The sequence below is a fragment of the Felis catus genome, chromosome B4 (assembly GCF_018350175.1).
Source record: "Felis catus isolate Fca126 chromosome B4, F.catus_Fca126_mat1.0, whole genome shotgun sequence".
NCBI classification, from domain to species: domain Eukaryota; kingdom Metazoa; phylum Chordata; class Mammalia; order Carnivora; family Felidae; genus Felis; species Felis catus.
In genome coordinates this window covers 109,405,805-109,425,049 of record NC_058374.1, presented here as the reverse complement: position 1 = coordinate 109,425,049, position 19,245 = coordinate 109,405,805, and positions in this window count along the sequence as shown.

Here is a 19,245-nt window from a genome sequence, read left to right as displayed (position 1 = left end):
ATTGCATTATAATTGATATGTACCCACATATACTGATTATTTCCATGATAAATACTTACTATTACAATTACTAATTATTATTTAATATGTTTCCATTCACCCCCCTAACGATAATATAGAAATACCTACTCTGATGACTTTTTAATATTACAGTTTTGAATATTATAGTTTACATTTGAATATTATAATTTATGAATATTATAGTTTGAATTTATAGTTTATGTAAAAGTTAATTTGAAATAGAATACTGTATCAGTTTACTAAGCCTGCTGTAACAAAGAACTGAAAACAGATGCTTAAACAATAGAAATGAATTGTTTCGCATTTCCAGGCACTTAAAATTCAAGATCAAGGTGTGGCAAGGTCATGCTCCCTCTGAAGATGCTAGAGAAGGATCTGTTCCAGGTCTTTCTTCTAGCCTTGGGTCATTTCTTGGCTTATGCCAACATAATTTCAATCTTCACACAGAGTTTTCTCTTCTGTACATAATGTCTATCTGTCCAAATTACTACTTTTTTATAAGGATGCCAGTCAGATCAGGACCCATCCTAATGACCTCATTTTAATATAATGAATTACAACTGAAACAACTCTATTTCCAAAGAAGTTCACATTCTGAGGTACTGGTAGTTGTTTTCAACATAGGAATTTGGGGGTAACAGAGTTCAACCCATAACAAATATTGCTTTGTTTTCTTCAAGTTTTGTAAATGATTTCTAATGCATAAATTCTGACATAAACTTTCTATTGAGGACCATCCTAACCTTTGCATTTGGGTTAGTATTTGATTACATTATATAATTTTTAGAGTGTTGAAGATTTCGTCCATCACTAACTAAAGTAAATATTTTCACCTTCATAGTATTATCCTCCTAATTAAAGAATTAATACATTGAAAAATGCAAATGCTCCTGGGAAGAAATGTGAGGTAAAATCTTACTATATGGATGGCGTTGCTGAGAGCGTGAGAGTATTGACATTGACAAAAGACAGAGATCTCTGTGTCACCAAAGAGAAATGGTCCAGACGTGGGGCAGTTTGTGATCCTGAAGACAAGTTTCTCTCTACAATTTTTTGAAGCCACAGTTTATCTACTGATGTTCTGCAGGGCTTTTCACTTCCTGCCAAGTTAATCTTTAGCTGTCTCCATTCTTTCTGTCTTGCTTAAGCCTGAAGTAAAATTCATGTAATTCTATGCTTTCATTCATTTTGCTGTTTCTATGCAGGGCTTCTTTTTTTATGAACCGATATTCCGGGTCATTTCATAGGAAGTTGATATGGCTACTTGTCAGAGTTTGGTCTTTTCCAAATCAAATCAGACCCTTGTTATCCTTTAAAACTCTACTTAAACCACAGAACTGCATTAGATAATCTTATAAACTCTTCATTTTGAATTGCTCATACCTAAAAATAATGAAGTTTTCAAAGCAGAAGGTAGGAACAATGAGAGAAGTGAAATATCTAGTATGTTAAAATATACAAGGAAAGTTAAAATATAAACAGAGTGGCCACAGGGAATGCAGTAAAAGTAAGAATTCAGAAATCCTGGCTATAGAGAAGATGATATTCAAGCCAAGTCTCATTAAATTTTAAAGGGCAGAATGAATTGAACAAGCTGGAATATTTGGGGAGCATCCAGGGAGCTGACATCAAAGCTCTCTGATGGCATCCAAGGATGTTTAATTAATTGTTTGTATGTTAAAACAAAGTATCATGAATTTACAGGTTACGCAAATGATTGCAAAGCTTTTTAAATTGGGAATAAAATAAAATAAATTGTAAGGGGCAGACCCTATATTTCATGTGTTTCAGGCATTAGATTAAGGGATTTATATGTGATTTCTTATGTAATCACCACAAAACTTATTATTCAACTTAATAATGAAAAAGTGAGTTTTATATTGGAGACTTAGAGGATATGCAATCAGTATTGGTGTGAAGTATAATGTGTTTTCAGTTTACTGAGAAAATTCTGAAATCAGCAGTTGTTTTAAAACTACTGTGACTTGCATTTTCCTTCTATTTATTTGCCTAGGCCAGGTGGCCAATCAGCTGAATCCCCTCTGAAGACATAGGCCATTTCTTTAGCTGTTTGTTGATGCGTAGCATGGAACAGAGAAGTTAACATAGGTGTACAACTCATTGCAAATTCATAAAATATACAGTGTGTCTCATATCTAGATCAGGGAACATGGTAACATAGAAGTTCCTTTCGTTTCCCTTGCCAGGTATGAACCCCTCAAAGAGAAGTTTACCTTGATTTATAATACTTCAGATTACTTGCTACATAAATGGATGAACACAGCATAATTCTTTTCTGTCTGTCTTCCTACGTTTGTTATTATATTTGTGAGACTCAGCCATATATTTATGTTCTAAACTGTAGCTTGTTCTTGCCTGTTTTATGCCATTCTGGTGTGTGAATAGACTTTACACAATTTATCCATTCTATAGTTGGATTGACATTTGCTATTTAAATAGTTTGCATTTGGCATCAATTATAGTGTTGTTTTGAAAATTCATGTCTTCGGGTGAACACATGTATGCCTTTCTGTTTTATATACACTAAGAAATAGAATTGCTGGGGCACAGGGTATATTTATATTTAGCTGTGGTCCACACAGAAAATTCTCCGAGTGGTTTTGCCAATATTACACTCATAATATATGACAGTTCCAATGCTGTTCATCCTCACTAACACTTGGTATCTTTTTCTTTCATTTTAACCATACTGGTGGGTGTACACCTGTTGTAATTTTTTGCAGATATTCTATTGAGTTTTCTATTTATTTGTTTGTTTATAGAAGATTCTTTTATATATGCGTGATATATAACGTATTATGAATACTAATCACATTCAGATTTATGTAATGTCATATATTGTGTTTTTATATATTGCTGTATTTAATTTATTTATATTTCCTTAAGAATTTTTGCATTTATATCCATGGGGGCTATTGTTCTCTAATTTTATGTCCTTGTAAGATCCTTTGCTGGTTTTATAATCAAGGTTATACTTTCTTCATAGAAAAAATTTCCTCTATTTCTAAAAACTGTAAGGGTGTAGTATATTTATGCATTTATTCATTACTCATTCATTCATTCATTCATTCTGGAGAAAGAGAGAATGTGAACAGGGAGAGGGGCAGAGGGAGAGAGAGGAGAAGGGAGAGAGAAGTTTAGGCAGGTTCCATGCTCAGCACAGAGCCCAACATGGGGCTCAATCCCATGACCCTGGAATCATGACCTGAGCTGAAATTAAGAGTTGGAAGCTCAACCGACTGAACCACCCAGGTGCCCAGGATGTAGAATTTGTAGTGGGATCTCCTTTACATTGCTGCTCTTGACAGTTTGAGTATTTTCCTATTTTGTTTTGCTAAATCTTCCTAGGGGTATTTGATTTTTAATATACTCAATTAAAAATTCTGTTTCCTATTTAATTTTACTCTTTTATCAGTAATTTTATGTGTACATTTATTAGGCTTAAATATGTATTCTGAAATATAAGCTTTAAATCACTGATTTAGCCTTCCTAAGTTTCTAGTATACATAACTAGACTCTAAATTTCTCTGTAGCATATCTCTTGCTGCTTCTCACAAATTCCTACCTTTTTAATTTTTTTTTTTTTTTTGAGAGAGCGAGAATGCACAAACACAAGTGGGGCTGGGGCAGAGAGAAAGGGGGACAGAGGATCTGAAGTTGGCTCTGTGCTGACAGCAGAGAGCCTGATACATGGCTTGCACTCATGAATCACAAGATCATGTCCTAAGCCAAAGTAGGACACTTAACTGACTGAGCCACCCATGCACCCCTGCTTCTCCCAAGTTCTAATACACTGTATTTTTATTTTCTTTGACTTAAAATTCATTTAAAATTTTCTGATTTTTAGTTTCAGTTCTTTGATACATTTAAGCCCTTGGTTTGATTTAATTAAATGGGGATTCTTTAGTTATCTTGTTATTGTATTCTAGTTTAATTCAATTTTGTCATAAATTGTACTCTGAATAATATAAATATATTAAAGTCTGCCAATCTAATTGTCAATTTTTAGATTTCTTCTTTTAGTTTTGTCAATTATTACTTTATGTATTTTGAAGTTATATTGCTGGTGTATACATGAAAGGTTTGTGAGGTATTTCTTTTGGATTTTTCCCTTTGTATTATGATACATAACATTTCTGTACTCATTACTTTCTCAAAGTCTAGAATCTCTTCAATTCTATTCATTTTTTAAAATGTTACTTTTTTCACAATTTGCTTTTTAAGGCAGCAACTATTGTCTTTACTAATTTTCTTAATAGTTTTGTCTCCTCTCTAATTTTTTTTTATTATTTTATATCTTCTTTCTTGAGTTTTATCATAGTATTTGTTAGTTTATCTCATTAAATAACACAGTGGGGGTCTTTTTCATGTATTTTGTCACTTTCTAATTACTTTGCGGAAGTTTTGAAATATTAGTTTATATTTTTCATCAGTTTTATGGGTAGATTTTCAATAATTTAAATTTTTTTCTATAGACATTATTCAACTTATTACAGTCTTTTGTCTTGTAAGAAATTCTTGGGAAGTTTGCCTGTGATACTGTTCTTGCTTATTTTTATGTGAAATTAATTTGTCTGAATTGTTATGAGAGAAATGGTTACAAACTGCTTTTCTGTCTTATAATGATTAAAAAGGCATGACTTTATATTCTCTGAGGTCTCCTGATTCTTTTTTCCTTTCCCTACACCTAGAATTTTTTCTTCTCTCATTTTTATTTATTTGTCTCAAATTTGAAATCAATAACTTCTAGATTTTTTTTTTTCAGTATGGGGCTTTGTTCTGGAAAATAGCTTCAGTGGCTTGTTGTGCTTCAGCCCTGAGGTGGACAGAGAGGGCATGTGGCCTGCCATAATCCCTATGTCATGGTATCTGTACTGTTGTGTAATCCTTTTTTATTTTCTAACCAATAGACGATAGCAAAAAGGATGATATGCTATTCCTTCTATCATGTTACGTTATTTAAAACCACACTTTACTATTTGTAGACTTGCTTTAGAGACTTTCTCTCTTACCTGGCTTTAAGGAAGTAAGAGATTGTTCCTAGAGGTTTACATTGCAGGAAAATTGGGGTATCCTCCAGGAGATAGCCAGCAAGAAACCAGGGTAATCAGTTTTAAATTTGCAAGGAAATTGATTTTGCCAACAACTTGAATAAGCTTAGCAGTGATTCTTCCCCAGTAGAGGTGTCAGATGGGAATGCAGACCCATCAACATTTTGATAGCAGTCTTCAGAGACCATTAAATAGAGGACCTGTGTAAGTCATGTCCCCAGATTCCTGACACACAGAAACTGTGAGATAATAAACGTGTGTTATTTTAAGCTACCAAGGTCACGGTCATTTGTTATGAAGGAGTAGATATTTAATACAGTGCCTTCAGACCTTGCTTTAGAACACTTTTAATTACTTGTGGAGATGCAAAACTCTTCCAATTTCAGCTACAATTCTCCATTAATTGGCTTTTGCCCTCTTTAGTAAGGACCTTTGACTGTATTCTTTTGTTCTCAGCTCTGGCAGACACACTTCTCTTCCCCCTGCTGATGCAATGTTTGATTTGAAGCTATAGGCGATTTTTCTCCATTTCTTGTGTTTTGGGGTTCGTGGGGAAACATTTTCACATTTTCAGTTTTATTTTTAATTTCTTTTTTTACATTTATTCATTTGTGAGAGACAGAGGCAGAGCACAAGTGGGGGAGGGGCAGAGAGAGAGGGAGACATAGAATCCCAAGCTGGCTCCAGGCTCTGAGCTGTCAGCACAGAGCCAGACGTGGGGCTCAAACTCACGGAGTGCAAGATCATGACCTGAGCCGAAGTTGGATGCTTAACCGACAGAGCCACCCAGGCGCCCCAGTCCTTTGGCATTTGGTTTTTAGTTCAAAAAATTGTGAAATCTTAGCAGTTACCTTTTGGAATACCCTCCTTCCCCCTTTTAAACTTTTAGAAACAGTGCTGTTTCTATTCTAACAGTACCTATCTCATTTGCAGATGTGCAAGAATTTCTCTTGTTCTATTCTTAAAAACGAATTGCTGGTTTATAGGCTATTTGAATGTTCAGCTTTATAAGAGGATGTGAAATTATTGCTTAAAGAAAATATTTTAATTTACACTTGCACCAAGGTAATATATAAGATAAGCCACTGTCTCTAGAATGACACCTGGAATTGTCAAACGTCATAATTTTTACCAATAAAAGATTTACACAGGTCAAAAGGTTTTAAAATTATGTTTAAAGTTTGCTGTGGCTTTCGTATGAGATAGCCAAAGCAACTACAAGATTTTCAAACTTAACCAGTTTATTTACTTCTCTCCTCATGAAGGATTTATATATGTATAAGAAATACATGATCACTTTAGTATTTTTTATATAAAAATGTATATCAAAATTTACTTCCTTGGACTGAGTTTGAGATTTCACATTGATTATTACATGACTCCAGTGGGCAGCATAGAATGAATGATGTCACTAAGAATTTTATAAATCTTGTCAGTTGCCACCCTTACTACATTTCCAATTCCTTGTCCCAGAATAATAACAAGGGAACAGATTGATCATAACACTTTAATAAATTGTCTAAGGTCACACAATTAGTGTGTGACAGAATGGTTTGTCTCATAACGGTTAACACTATATTTCTTTGGAATTAATATTTTTAACTATCCTAAAGAGATGTAATGTGTTCAATAAGAATTTGTTTTTCTCCGTTTGAAAAACTATTCATGTTTTTCGTCATTTGCTAAAATGGTACCTTGAACTCTCAGGATTGTAGGGCTATTTGGTTTAAATATAGCACATACTCAAATGCTAGTAATGGCCAATCTCAGGAAACCACTTATTAAGTAGAAATGTATTTTATCTCATACAATGTAAAATTAGGAAAACTTTTGGAAAATGTTTTATTGAAACTTCAAAGCAGCATATAAAAACATTAAACATTTCACATAATCTCACAGGGAAAAAAAGTAATGGAGAAAAGACTTTATGAACATCCTTTCTATACATTTTTTCTTCATAAAGTGATTAAGTCTAGTCTGAAGGAAATTTGATTTTCATTCCACATAAATCTACATTAGTACCTTGGTTCCAAAGTTTGATGGTTATTATTTTTTTTTCTTTCTGCTATTCTAGTAATAGATCAATAGTTTCTTTGAGGAATTATAAAATGTATTGTCTTATGAAAAGTACATCAATTTGATGCTCAGTTTAATTTTTTTATAGTCTTAGGCTAACTTAGTATGAATAAACTTGACTATTTTAATATTGAGACTCCATTGTAATAGGAATAATTATAGGACATGAAGTCTTGTTCATGTGTCATTTATTTCAAAACTCATAGACACCTTTCACAAATGTAATAAATAATTTTTAGAACATTAAAATGGAAACAAAGTATAAAATTGATTTAACACAGATAATTTTATAAATAACATGTTATTTTCATTCACAATGGAGCTGCTTAAAAGGTTTAAAACATTGATCAACACTCATGTTGTGTCTTTTTTTTTCAGAACTCTTCCACTTCTATATTCAAAGATATAGTAGTCCTTGTTTTGGATTACATATTTGTCAATTTCATATTTGTGTCTTTAGCACTTTCTTACATTTTGACGTGACAAGATACTCCAGGCTTATCTCTAAATATCCTACCCCAAGTATAGAATTGGCCATTTCTCTGAGCCTTGTTCCTTTATTTGAGAATAGAATTAGAAAGCTAGATCATTCTGGTGGCTGCTATTATTGCCACTGAGCCTTCTTTGCTTCTAGGCCCTCTCAGCTGACAGAGCAAGGAAATCTGTGTGTATGCTGACCAGGGATATACACATATCTGTAAATATTTCCATAGGTTACCATCTGTCTGTATTAAGCCAACATAATACCGGTGCCTCCAACTACAATCCACTACTACATGGATTATTCTAGCCTCCTTCCCTTGCTTATCAGAAACTACCACTCTGTGATACACCTTACTTCTACCAGCTACCCTCCGTTTACTTAATTGTTCAATTCCAGAATACATGTATAGCAGTGTGAGAATTGCTAACCCCATACAACGTGGGGAACAATTATAACTGTGGTGATTATGTGAGGTTTTTGTTGGTGGTGGCTTTGTGTTTTTTTTTGTTTTGTTTTTTGGGTTTTTTTGCATTTTGTCTTTCAGATTCTATTCACTTTTAAATGCCTAGAGCACCACAAATGTCCCCTAAACACTGCAGTGAAGGTATTCCATACATTTATAACAGAGTAAAGTTGATTTGTCACATTCTTCATTCTATCCTGGAATCCTCCAACTTTCAAAATGATTTTTTAGAATTTGCATATATTAAAGTTCACTCTTTATGTTGTAAAGGTCTATGGGAAAGACACTGTATATGATTATATAACCATTGTTACAGTGTCATAAAGGGTAGTATCACTGTGTTAAAAATATCCCCTGAAATGCACCCATTGCACCCATTCAAGCCTTCCTTTCTTACCCCAAGCCCTTGGCAACCACTAATCTTTTCATCATCTATATAATTTTACTTTTTCCAGAATGTTATATTCTAGTTGGAGTCATACAGTGTGTAGCATTTAGAGTTTTGCTTCTTTCATTTGGAAATATTCATTTAAGTTCCTTCCATGCCTTTTTGTGCCTTGCTACAAAGCTCATCTTTTGTCCCTCAGTAATAACCCATTAAATGAATGCAGCACAGTTGCTCATCATGGTTGCTTCACATTTTATTCAGAAAACCAAGAGAGACTCAATATATTCTATATGTTAAATATTTTCATGCAAGGAAAGTGGTGCTTTCACAATCCTTGGTAGAGCAAAGGAAGCTATCAACCACCATAATTAAGCTTATGGTGGCAGAATTCATGTTCTACCATATCTTGTGAAAGTCCACTTCATGTCTAAAGACTTTCTAAGAAGCTCTTGACAACTCTTAAACTGCATGTGGTTCTCAAATCCTTACCGGGAAGCTCTTGTGAATCTTATCCCTGACCAAAGGTAAGCTTACTACTACCATTGAATAACATTTGGACCCTTCTTTTTTAATGCCTTCCAAATGTCTGGGCATTTCCTTTCCTTGGAGAATAAATCTAGGTCCATATTAGAAAGTAGATTCTTGTAAATTTAGTTTCTCACTCTCTTCTATAATTTAATAAGAACATAAAAGGGGTGATGTTGAGTTGGTGACCGTTAATCCAGTACAAGAAGCTTAAAATGTAGAGTTACTAAAGGAAAATTGTGATAAACTACTTAATCTTAGATCCGCCATTTTTGTTTCTCATGCATTATTATTCCCTCTGTGTTTTCCTTGATATTTCTGTTTCTCTGTTAATTGAATAGTGCTTTTCCAAAAGGTTATGCACTTCCCATTGATATTTCACTTCATTTTGTTTTAGAAAGTTGCACTTTCCTTTGAAATTAGGATATATATTTGTAGGTCCTCACCTATCATTGTTCACCTGTGTATAACTGATGTCATTTTCAGTTTTTTCTAATAATACATATATATGAGGTGTATATATATAGGATATCGAAGAGGACGTTATCAGGTTTTTGAGATATCCTGTATTCAATATACCAAAACATCCATTATTATATGGAAAGTTTTACATTGCTAATCAGTTTGTTCTATAGATTAAAAAATACAAAGAATATACAAAGAGACAAAAATCACTAGATAATGTACAAAAGCAATCAAGATTTTTGCCTTTTAAATTCTCTGAAAATAGCTTAAAATTGCTGATTATGAGACATGGATTATTTTCTTGAATATAGATCCTTAATTGTGAAGGTATGAGGAAATCATTCCCACACAAAGAAATGTCTAGACTAGGTAAATTTGGAAAGTACCTTAATTTCTGTATAGTTTTTGAAACCATTGCCTACCTAATCTATATTACCTACCACTACCATTTTGTTTGGCACTGTGTTTTTCCATAAAGTCTCCTGCAGACCCCTCTGCCCTTACTGTATTATCCTGGCAGTTGGAAGAGATGGAAGCATATCACTGTGCCAGTAACATACACATAATTTAAAATAATTGAGGAAACAACAAATTATTAGAGTGAACAATCAGATAAGGCAAGCAAATGCAGATGTAGAATATTCCGATATAATTTTAATCTCACACTAGACAGACTTAAAGGGATGATAATTATGTTTTGTTTCATTTTTGTATTCTCAAGTCAAACATATTTCTCTGAAACATTTAGGTATTCATTCAATACTTGGTCAATGAATCAATGTAGTGACTAAGACTTGTTTGTTGGTAACATAAATTTAACAGATTCTTCCAGCCTCTCTGTTAGGGGAGGATTTTTTGTATTGCAGGATTTGGGCAAAGGATTGGAATACTTTATTGGATCTTCTATGGACTATAGAGGATAAACTGAGTATTCTGAACACAGGTCTAAATGATCAATAGGCTGTCATCTACTCTCTAATATAACTTTATTTTGAAGTGTTAAGTTTAAATAATATTGGTGAATTTTTTTCTTTTGATTTGATATTTTATTTCTAGTTTTTCTATTCATTTTAAGATCTCTTTTTTTATGTACTCTTTCCTTGTTCATGAATTTTGAGGCTGCTTTAAATATATGAATGAGGAAATGAAATAGTAAGATATTCGAAAAGATAGTGAGCATAAACTGATGAGAACAAAGTGTTGGAATGGTGTGAAATGGACTGGTACCAAATGAAATTGGTATAGGGAGGAGTGAGAGCCACCCTGAGTCCTGGAAAGGAAGTGAAGCATGATGGAAGTTGATGGAAGGTAATGGAGAAAAGAAGGGCATTAGCCAAACATTACCAAGGTGATTACCACACTCTGGTGGAAAATCATTCAGTGGAAACACTTTTCCCCATCTATTTCAATTTTCCATTCAATTGGTCATCTGACAGCTACAGTATAGCTTCCCAAGTTCCTTACTAAAGAGGGCTTTCTGAATGATTTCAAAAGTATATTAGAAAGGGTCAAGGAACAAGAAATTAAAATTACTTTGCTATTAATCTGTAGAGAATGATAGACAAGCATGCATAATCTCTACTTAAATTTAAAGCTGTGCCTTTGCTCATTTTAGGGTCTGTGTCCAGCCTTGGGATTATATTTGGAGTCATCTGCCTAAATAGTCTGGATAAAGTGCCACAGTTTACAGTGAAAACTAAAATATTTACAAGGCATTATCAATTTTGTAAAAATCATAGAGAGAAATTGTGAAAGCTGCTTCCAAGCAAGGGCAACTGATAGATTGGCTTTGCAGAACAGGGGCTGGATTTACCTTTCACATAATATTTTCAATGAAGTGTGAAGTTATAAAGGGAGTTTTGTACACTAAAGCCATAGACAATAACTGTGCCCCATTACCCCTAGAATGGGCCACATACGATGAATAATTACTTAGGCTATAAATATTGTCATCTACTACTTGGTACCTGGCTGGATCAGATAATACTATAAAAAGATGTTTTCAGACTAATATTGATAACCTCCAATTTTTATATTATACAAGATTTTTGGCAAGCATGCATATATGTAAACTTTGAATAGTCTTATTTGGAAATATCTCTTTAGGTAGAAATATCTCTTTATGTGCAAATAAACTACAAGAGGAAATATGGGAAGAACCCAACTATAAATTAATTTTTGAAAAGTCTCCAAAGTGAGAGTATTTAGTTTTAGTCACAGAGGCAATAAAGGGTTTTTGAATTACTGAAGTATTTCCCCTTTCCTAGTCACCTGAAAACTGTATGGACTATAGCATACAATGTCAATTTTTAATAGTGGAGAATTTTGATGTGGTTGGTCAGTAGTCACTCTGCTACTTTGAGCCTGAATGCAGGGTTATTTACCACCCAACTCGAGCACATTTGGAATGGAGAGATGCGCATAAAAATATTAAACTACATGTAACAATGCCAATAGCCATTGAGGAAAATGCGAAAAGTTCCATAATTAGTATATAGAAAATGTGTAAATTATTGAAACCCATAGAAATTTTATAAACTATAATTTAGCTATTAAGTTTACAACTATTTTTTCTTTGTTTACAGAAAAAAAAGGGCAAAAATATGCCAAATGCAGAAAATAATATATATGTTTTAGCTATTTAAAAATCAGTACGTAATCAATAAAGAAAATTTAGAAAATACAAATTAAAAAAAGAAAAAAATTACAAATTTTACCATGGCCAATAATTTATAATATCCATTTATTACAAGAGTTGAATCTTACTGAAAATACCTAGGGTTATTCCTTTGTAAATTTATGAGGATATCCATAATGAATCAATATATAGTGAGACTGTATAAGAAATATGTTTCTGCCAGATAGGTTTTTACTTTTTTTCCTCTGAGTAAAATTTACTAAAATGTGGGACCTGAGCTGAGAGAGAAGTCTTGGAAATTATACTATGACTGACTTAATATCTATTCCATGAGAACTCCATGGAGAGTTGCTACTCCAGAGGTATGTGTTTATATTTCAAGTAGGGATGAGACCTGAAACCATGTGGACATACCCGAGGATGTAAAGTTTGAGACACTAGTTTATAATTTAGATTCTGCCAGATTTGGATGAGCTTTTCTCCCTGGTGCCTCTCTTGACTTCCACCTCCACGTTGGGCAGCAGATTTGCATTACAATATGTGTCAGACAATGCCTTTCTTTTGCTCCAAAATCTCCAGTGGTTCTCATTCGGAATTATGTTCAAGTTCCTTAACATAGCCTTTAGTGTCCTAGAAAATCTGGCCTTTTGTTATTCCCATATCCAATTTCCTTCTCTCCTTTCATTCACTTTCCAGAACTACTGACTTTTTTGCTCTTTTTTGATCACCCCAACTGTTTTCCTACTCTGCAGCAATTGTACCTATCATTTCCTTTGCCTGGAATAAACTCACTTCCTTTGAAATTTTTGTGTTCCAGTATTAGCTTAACAGAGATACTTTCCATGTCTACCTTCTAAAAGATATCTATTGCACTCTTGAATTTTTTTATCCACTTATACTTTTTTATTTCTTTTCAAAGAATCTCTCATAATCTGTATTTTTATGTACCTTGTTTGTTTGTTTACTTATTTATTTCTCATTTTCACCCAAACATAAGCTCTATAAAATAAGGAACATTATCTATTTTGTTCATTGCCTATAAAGTACATATGGTTTGTGTGAATGAATGGATTTACATATATGAACAAAAACGATAAAGGTGCACAAAACAAAATATGCCTAGCATGACAAAACCCCAAGCATTTGTCTTGATTGAAAGAGCAACAGTGATTTAATTATATATAATAATGAAAGTAATATGGATGAAACTGTCAAAAGCTAAGTGTAGATTAATGTCACTCTTATGTTATTTTTATTAATATTTCTAATTGACCATAGAGAACACTAGAATGTATGATATTCAAAGTGGCACACATTTAGAATATAAACTTGTATAACTATGCTAACGCAATAGTTAATACATGAATTAGGGAAGCCAAGTCCTCACAAAGTCTTATGTTAGAGCATTTGGAAAAATGCCTATGATTCTCATATGAAGATAATTTGATGCATTTCATAGGTGATCATACATGGCTTTTTGCAATGTATTAAGTCACACATATTAAAAGTGATGTACAGTCTAAATGAGTGTTTTACTCATGTTGCTCTGTTTGTTTCTTTTTAATGGCATTAATATTTATTAGTTAATCTAGCCTACATTTTTTATTTCTCAAGTGATATGAAGAGTCTTTAATTTTCCTTTGAAGTTTGGAAAGAGACAATTAAGAACCACAGGAATCAAGTGCATTGCTCTCCAAGAATAGTAAAGAAGAACTGTAATTTGACAAGTAGGGAAGGCTGGTTAAGGACATCCCACAGATTTGATTAAAACTTTCAAGATTAAATCTGTTTTTGTCTCTTTATGAAATTGGCATTGAAGAAAGAGCTGCTTTTCCTAGGCTATGATTTTACAAAGATTGATATAATTTTATATGCCATTCAAATATTGTGATTCAATAATACATTTTTTGATCAAAGGAAAAAAATGTGCACTGTGGAGCATGTAGGATAAATATTCTCTGTATAATTAATAGCCTGTCCTGAGATCAGGGATCAGGATGCACACTGCTATTTCAATCCCAAATACTCTATATGAAAGATGGACTGCTCAATATATCTTTCATGTAAGAAGTTTATGAGGTTTCCTTAATAACTTATCAGGTAGTATAAGACCTTACTGTGTGAAATATCTGGCAATATTTCATTTCAGATATACAACTGTGGCCCTGTAACACAGTGTGGCTAGGAAAGGAACTGTGGCAGTTAGGTTCATACTCTCACTAGATCTTGTGCAAGGAAAAGTAATTACTTCTATTGTATCTTTGACCCTTTGTCCTGGTTAGTATTTGACTCTCCAGTAAATGAAGTGGTATATCTTGGAATAAACTGTAATAACTGGTATAATAATGCCTTTTTAATCTTGAGTTACACAACCATTAGTGTTCAGCAAGTGAAATTAATGAAATTTATCTGAAGGATTCAACTCAATTAGATACATCATAATCCATCTTCCAAAGCAATCAACTTAAGACATTATTATAATTATGCAACTATAATATCAAATTACTGAAAACTCTGTGTATCCAACCGAAACATTATGTAATAAGGTCTCCTTCATTTTATAAATTTTCTATTCCTCTGTTAAAAGGACAATGACATTGACCTTCTAACAGTACATTTTTTTTTTAATATATTGGAGTAGTGACCAATTTTCATTGCTTATTTGCAATTATCGAGATAACAGAACTAGACATGTTCTCAAATAAAATTCTCAGGTCAGATTTCCTTTATTCACCTCTACTACTCTACTTCTCAACCCAAGATAACTCTTTCTTTAAATTTTTTTAATGTTTATTTTTGAGAGATAGACATAATGTGAGCAGGAGAGGGGCAGAGAGAGAGGGAGACACAGAATCCAAAGCAGGCTCCAGGCTCTGAGGTTTCAGCACAGCTGTCAGCACATGGTTCTCGAACTCACCAGTCATGACATCATGACCTGAGCTGAAGTTGGATGCTCAACCGACTGAGCCACGCAGGCGTGTCCCAAGATAGCTCTTTCAATCAGATGGTGTTCTTTCCTGTGATGCTATATTCCTTCCTGCCCAGGACATATGTGCATATTTTCCCTCTTCTAAATACGAGTTCTGACCTAAGTAATAGTGAGTTGTGATTTTTTTCAATAAAGAATTTTGACAAATAAATTTGAAAAATTGATGAAAAATAAAGAAATTGCAAAGAGAATTTGACTTAGCTGAGCAGAAATAAGGTCAAATTAAAATATATGTTGTAAAGAAAGCTGTTAAATGGGTAAAGCATCTTACAGAATTGTATGTTCTCTTTTGCTTTTGGAAAAAAAAATACCTGTTAGCTTATAATACATTCAATAACTGAGTGTTTTCCTTATATTCCCTTGCTACAACTTTCATTTTTGTATAATTAGGTTAATGTTATATAACAAATAGGTAGTAAAAGTAAAATTATCAAGTGCCTTTTATACCCAACATAATCAGAAGGAAGGGAAGGAAAATAAGACCTTGATCATTCAGGAAAAATCTGTCCAGAAATATCTCTGTGTAGTCTTCTGAGGAAAGACAACTACTGAAAACGTGAATAGTCAAATAACAGCGCACAGGTATGAAAGCTGCTGAATTCAGTGGTAACTGCAGAAATGTATAGAAGAAACTATAAGGAATGAAACCAATGGATTCCAGTATGTTGGATATTGTATTAGGTAAGAGGTGATGGCTCTTATTTACAGTTATTTATGCATTATGTAGCAATTGTTCACATGATAAGATAAGGGATTTAGCATTGTAAGAGAAATTGTCTAGTTTCCAGCCTCGGGGAGTATGTGAAATTGCTCTCCCTCAAGTATTCTTAAAATTCTCTTCTGTATCTTCTTTCTTCTGGTCTGTTTCTTTATGCCTGAATAGCATTCTTTAGAAGTGTCTTTTGTTAAGGTGTTTTGGTAATAAACTCATTTTTTTTCTTTAACCACTCATACTTCCATTTTTGAATGTTTAGCTGCATATCTAATGCTAGATAGATATTTATTTCCACTTGGTGCTTTTAAGTTATTATTACTGTCTTTTGGCTTGTGGCTAATGAAAAGTCTATACAGATCTTGCTTTGTATGTAATCTGTATAGGTAATTTGTATAGGTCTTTCTTTTAATGTAAAGTCTTTTTTTTGTCATTGTTTTCAATCCATTTGCATGATTAACATTTTGTAATTAGACCATAGTGGTAAATATTCTCAACAAGTACCTAGGAATGCAATATTTGCTTGTTCACAATGTTGCTATGCACTGGCAGGCAGATCCAGTGGTTTTCCACTTGGATCTTCTTACACGTCTGTATTCTGTGTCTAAGAGCCAGCTATCCACTCAGCCAATTGCTTTATAAGGCTATGTTCAACTGTGCATTCAGGAACTGAAGGAAAATTGAAGGATGTGTTCACAGATCATCTGTACCCGTGGTTAAATGGATTCAGCTCTCAGCACCATCAGTCATTTGACCTTCATAATTTTTCTCTCTGACAGTAACCACCATGGTGTTTGGGGTACTTAGGGATTATTGTAAATGTATAACCCATGACCAGACATCCCTGTTTTGTCTTGGATTTTCTCCCAGTATAATCACCACATTAAATGCTACAAATTCCTTTAGGAAAGTTGAGGAGAAATAGTTAAAGCACACACGTGTTGCAGTGCTGCAATAGCCTTCCTAAGAGGATTCATTCCTTACATTATTCAGGGGAATCTGCATGTGTGAACTGGCTCAAGTCTGGAAATTCAGTGTGGGACACTGATTTTCCATTATGGTGTTTCATGTTATATGTCTTCCACCAGATCTAGATTTAAAACTTTTTAGTAAACAGATTAAGCAATATTGTACTTGACCGTTCACTGACGATGCCAATAGGTACTATCGCTGAATGCCACAATTTGCTCTGCTGTCTAATTATTGTAATCTGCCTGCCTTGTCTCTGGTTTGTATGTGTTGTCACTTGAACTTTATGACTCAAGGGTCTCATCATCTCCCCCCAAATCCTAGAAAACTCATTTCAATGTTGATATCTATACCATGATCTCTAGTTTTCATGATATAGCTACTATAGAGTTTTCTATGAATGCTAAAGCTCTAGTGTTTTAGGAGTACTCAGATTTACATTGTTATAGTATTGCTGAGCCTTTCACACATGAAAACACTCAAATTCCTACCCTACTAAGATTTTGAATAAATTTTTTTACATTATTGCCTTGTATCTTCATTTATCCAAAGCCACTATCATAAATTCATCTTGATTGGTGTTGTGGTATGTCTTCCCTGTTCTAACACTCTTAGAATACATTCTCATCCAGAATCCTAATTTTACCACCCTTCTTCAAGGAACTAACTGTCACAGTTGAGTCTTTATTGAGTATTCAAGTACAGAGAGGCTAACCTCCACAAAGAGAGAAGGAAAGCTTGCTTTTGATGACAAGGGGACTCAATGTATTTTGAGAGTTCGAATTATTGAAAACCATTATAATCTCAAATATTCTCATTCCAACGTTCAGTCTCCCATTTTCTCTAGGAAAAAAAGTTCTGATTTTAAAATAAGAGGACAAGGGATACTTTGAATTCAACATGTATAGTAATTCTGCAAACCAGAAGGTCAAAGTTTAGGTCTGTTTTTCAGATCATTCGTCTTGTGGTTACATAGATAAGATATCTCACCTAGTTAGTAAAGAAATTCTCTGGTCTCTGATTTGTGTGTATCAGATCTTGAGTTGGTCACTTTCTTCTGCACACTCTAGTGCCGTAAGACTGGGTCACCAAACTTGTGCTTATTTTCATTATTTTTTCCATCACATTCCAATACAAAAGCCAGTTTGTTTCTCAAAAATGCTGCCTTGAAAGGTGATACATTAAATAATTTGTTTCATTACTGAAGCTACATGCCATGAACTACCAGAATCCCATTGATTATTGGCAACATATTTATTATGCTTTCTAATCTAACCCAATTAAGCAAATAATCTCAGATTTCTATTTTGAGGTTAAGTTTCTAGAGAACTATTTCTTATACTAAATACTGTATCATTTATGAATTAGAAAAACAAACACCAATGTAGAGGGGTTAAACAAAAAGAGACTACAAAGAAAGTAGAGGCTTTCACATGTGTTGGAAGGGCTAGAACCTGCACTTAGGATTTGTAATGGCTGATAAGAGGGTCCCAAGAGATGTAGGAAGACTTAACCTCCATAACTTCATGTTCCAAATAATTTCCTTTAATTATGTGGAACTATCTAGAACCCTGATAGAAAGGGATATGAGAAATGCAGTTAAGGGCAGTAATAAAATTAGTTCATGTTTTACCACCATCCTTTTCAAGTCCCTATGTGATTCTGACCGAGACAATTTATGTTTGTCTCAAGAGACTGCGTATATATAAGTGTGTGTGTGTGTGTGTGTGTGTGTGTGTGTGTGTGTGTGTATATATATGCAGCCTCTCTCTCTCTCTCTCTCTCTCTCTCTCTTTCTCACTTTCCTTTCCCTTTTTCTTTCCCTCTGCTTTCCCTCTGTCCTTTTTCTCTCCCTCTGCCATCTCACATCTATTTATTGTTAGAAGATAAATGGAGGCATTAAAATTTTTTTAAGTTTATTTATTTTGAGGGAGAAGAAAGAAGAGAGAGAGACAGAGAGAGAGAGAGAGAGAGAGAGAGAGAATGCATGGGCCACGGAGGGTCAGAAAGACAAGGAGAGAGAATCCCAAGCAGGCTCCACAGTGTCAGCACTCAATCTCAGGAACCCTGAGATCATGACCTCAGCCGAAATCAAGAGTTGGATGCTTAACCAACTGAGCCACCCAGGTGCCCCTAATTTTTTTTAAGAATATCTTTCAAATATCTTACCAGGTTTCTGCAGGGACAAATAGTAAATATTCCTGACACTATAGGACAACCCTAAGGACATAAAAGTCAGCTCCAAGGAGGTTACAAAAGATACTACCCTCTCAAGATCCAGAGCCACTCCCAAAGATAACCACAAGTAAGACTTAGACAATTCCCCTGAGAGCTGGCAAAAGCCTGTAGGACTCTAGCTGCAGATGGAGTACCATCCACATTTCTGTCCAGGTACTTTTTTGGGGCCCCAATCTGACATTTGAGCTGCCTGCACACACATGA